The sequence below is a fragment of the Crocodylus porosus genome, unplaced genomic scaffold, assembly GCF_001723895.1.
Source record: "Crocodylus porosus isolate Cpor-Errol unplaced genomic scaffold, CroPor_comp1, whole genome shotgun sequence".
In the NCBI taxonomy this organism is placed as follows: domain Eukaryota; kingdom Metazoa; phylum Chordata; order Crocodylia; family Crocodylidae; genus Crocodylus; species Crocodylus porosus.
In genome coordinates this window covers 101,085,290-101,089,007 of record NW_017728947.1, presented here as the reverse complement: position 1 = coordinate 101,089,007, position 3,718 = coordinate 101,085,290, and the positions used below count along the sequence as shown (strand labels likewise).

At 48.9% G+C, this 3,718-nt stretch overlaps 1 long non-coding RNA gene across 1 annotated transcript; it reads right to left on the bottom strand.

Annotated features, from left to right (window-relative positions):
- Positions 1–1,919: 1,919 nt before the first annotated feature.
- Positions 1,920–2,912, bottom strand: LOC109321020. The gene is made up of 2 exons (XR_002103937.1): positions 2,833–2,912; positions 1,920–2,087 (listed from the first exon to the last, which is right to left on the bottom strand). It is a non-coding gene; the product is annotated as an uncharacterized LOC109321020 (long non-coding RNA).
- Between the last annotated feature and the right edge of the window lie 806 nt (positions 2,913–3,718).

Here is a 3,718-nt window from a genome sequence, read left to right as displayed (position 1 = left end):
GAGGGGGTGCACATGCCCCCCCCCCGACGGCCAACAGTGATGGTAGGGCTGGTGCCTCCCCTGACAGGGTCAACGGCTTCTGCAGCTGCCCCTCCAGATTCAGGAGGCACCAGTCACTCATGGGGGTGGGGGTAGCTAAGCCCCATTAGCCCCGGCCTTTCACCACCTATAGTGACCACCACATAAAAATAGTGAATACTCAAAATGTAATTCGGTTACTAGTTCTCAGCTTATCTTAATCCAGACTTCAGGATGTTAGAGATGTTTTTTTCTCTGAATACACACTAGCCACCTGAACTCTCACAAACATTTGGATAATGCAGTGTCACAAAGAGCAGCTAATCCAACTCATTTTCTCATTCATGACAACTTTTGACCATTGCTGTTTGAATTATTCCTCCAGCTCTACTCAAGATTTTAAGAACAGATTGGACAAACATCTGTCAGGGATGGTCTACAAAGACTTGATTCTGCCTCAGGGAAGGGGGTTGAGGGACTAAGCGATTGCTTGAGTTCCTGTCTGGGCCTCCGTTTATGTGATTCATTGTTTATTTGGGCACTGGTCCTACAATTGTAGTACAAAGTATACTGCTGTTCCTTCATAGTGCTCCACTGCAGTCAGTAAGGCTTTGCATGGGCTTAGTAGTCTACCCAGTCATTGAAAGTTGCAAGATCCTTTTTGTGCTCGACGTTTGATCATTATTATTAAAATACTAGCAAAGTACCCATCAAGAATGACAGGCAGATAGTGGGGATGGAGCGCCACCACCTACTGCTCCGCATCCAGCCATGCGCAACACCACCCACCACTCTGTGTCCAGCCCCATGTGCACCCCAACATTTGACACATGCCACACACCACACACCCCCACCCAGCTGCATACACCCAGCTGCACACCACACCCATCCAGCTACACACCTACCCAGCCGCATGCCACCCATACACACCCCACACCCACACCTGGTCACACCCCCCCCCACAGCACACACTGCATGCCACACACAGCCACAGCCACAGCCACATGCCACCCCCTGCGGTGCACACAGTGGTGGGAGCCACCTGCCCCCAGCCCTGAAGGAGCTGCCAGGCTCCCCTTGCCCTGCAGACTGGCCCAGTCTGAGCACAGCCCCTGCCCCCAACCAGAATCAGCCAAAGCAGCCTCAGCCCCAGTCCCTCCTGGTCCTTCCAGGGAAGTGGGGCCCACGCTGCCCCCTGGGCTCCCTGGTGCCATGCCCCTGCATGAGCCACTGGGCTCGGATGGCCCCGCAACCCAGTCAGAGTCAATGTGGCCCAGCCGGGCTGGGCTATTGGACACCTGGAGCCCAGCAGCTCCTCCAGAGGTGGTGCCAGGGGGGCACATGGCTCCCAGTCTGTGTATGAAGCAGACAGCCTCTGCTTCCCACTTTGCTGCCCCAGCTTTGACAGCAGCATGGTGCCATGCGAGTCCTGCCATGGGGTAGGGGGGTGGCAGCAACACACGTGTGGTATGGTGCTGGATGTCAGGCAGGCTGCCATGACTCCCCTCCCCTTCCCACACCCAGTTTCCCCGCACGCCCCCACCCAGCGCACCCCACAGCTACAGCTGGCAGTCACACACCGTGGGGGGCGGGGCACGGCCACAGGGTGTTGTGCGGGGTTCAGGTGCGGAGAACGTGCCCTGCCCTGCAGCCATGTGCTGCAGCTAGTGGGTGCTGCCCACACTCCCTGTGCCCTCTTCCTGCAGCACCGAGGCCACACGCCATGTCCCCCAACAGGGCTGCAAGCCACGCCCCCCCACAGGGCCACAAGCCACGCCCCCAGCCACCACACTCCCCATGCAGCAGAACACTCCTTGGTCCCCACCACCTCTGCCTTCCTTGTGTGTCTGTCTGTCAATAAGGCTCCAGGCCACACATGTGAACAGACAGACACACAGCTGGAAGTGCTACAGCTTTTATTATATTAGAATATTGTGGAGGCTCCATTTGTTTCCATTACGCATCATTCTTTGTATTTGGATCAACTATGAGGCACAGTTTATCACCACCCCAAAAGCCAAGGACAGTTTTGGTCCCAAGTAATGAAGGTGGAGGTGATGAACTGTACCCTGTAAAACATTTAAATGTTTATCTTTTTTGCTGACTGTCATTTCAACAAAGTGGCAGGAGGGTATCATGCCACATGTAATTAGGGATAATTTCATTAAAAAAAAAAAAGAAAAAAATCAAGACTCAACTGCATCTCTTCCTCATAAGAGAGATTCTTAAGGGTCAGAATCGTGCTGATTACTTTTTGTTATTTCTTTTCCAAAGCAACTGCATCTTTCCACGGGGGAGATGGAGGGGAGTATGAGCAAGCTCGAACACAGAACTCCAAAACAGAGAATAAGCAGTGTCTTACACATTGACAGCATTACATTTTCATTAATGTTCAGATCTTCTGCAGAATCCTGTCAGTATTCATTTTACCCTTAAAAAAACAAACAAAAAAACTAACTGCAGTCATAAACCAGGTTGAAGGCTTCAGGTAGTTTTCTGCAACAATCCTCCCCCCAGATACTTCTCCTGATCCACGTTGCATGACTTCCATCCAATACATACTCCCTAGTTTGGTCCATTACTCCAGTAAAAAACACATATTTCCAGTAATCAAAGATTAAAAGAACAAAATGGCCAGGCAGGTAGGAGGTATGAAATTTATTAGAAATTTCAACATTTCTACATAGACAGCCAGCCTTTTATATCTGACAAATAAAAGATATAGCTTCTGTAACATATACATAACATTTAAGACAGGCTAGTGTCAGCAAACTGAAGCAGTTCCAGGAAACACTGGACTGGAAAAATTCTTACTGTGGATTCCAGGATCTGCAGGCTGTAAACAAGAAGCGTCGTCTTCCAGGCTGAAAGCAGATAGTGTTGGAGTTAAAAATCTGTGGAGGAGGCAGCAGTCAAGGTGTTTATAATTAACTCTCTGATTCTTTCAAGGCATCTTGAGATGACACGTCACCTGGCTATCATCCCCAAGGGACCATACACCAACTGAGAACTGGCAGGATGCATGCAAACTCCACACTGCACCTGACAGGCACTGACATACTCCTTACACCAGGGTCAAGTGGAGGGGCTACTTGACACAGGAGCCACTTCTGCCAACTGGAGAAATTTCACCTATCCAATTAGAAATGGCTTTTGAGAGGTGCAAAGTACCCAGAACAGGAGAGGACCTTGTCCTATGCATGTGACAATATCACCTCTGTTTTATAGCTGCATGTTTTCACATGGTTTCTGTGACAATTATGAGATCAAAAAGATTTTGGGGAGTTGAGATCTCAGTGTTTACAGGAAGCTGATCCTACATTAACATTACTGTATAGTACTGGAAGCTCAGCTGCATTTTCTAGCACCCTATCTAGACACTTAAGGAACCCAACCCCATCTGAATACAGTCCTCACTAATGTCTCATTTCCAGTTGGGGTAAAATTAGTCGAGCTTTACCATTTGCTTATGAAGTTGCCACCCAAAACATACATCTGTATTGTATAAGCATCTCATATTCAAATATCCACTTTAAAAATCTAATTACAGTCCATTGCTAGTCCTGTTTTTTAACCTTATAAGTGCTAGACACTCGACACATGGGGGGTTGTAAATTCCTTATAAGTGCTAGACGCTCCACAATCATAGGACAGACACAGTCCCTTCCAAAAAGATCTCACCTTTGGATCAATTTTGATA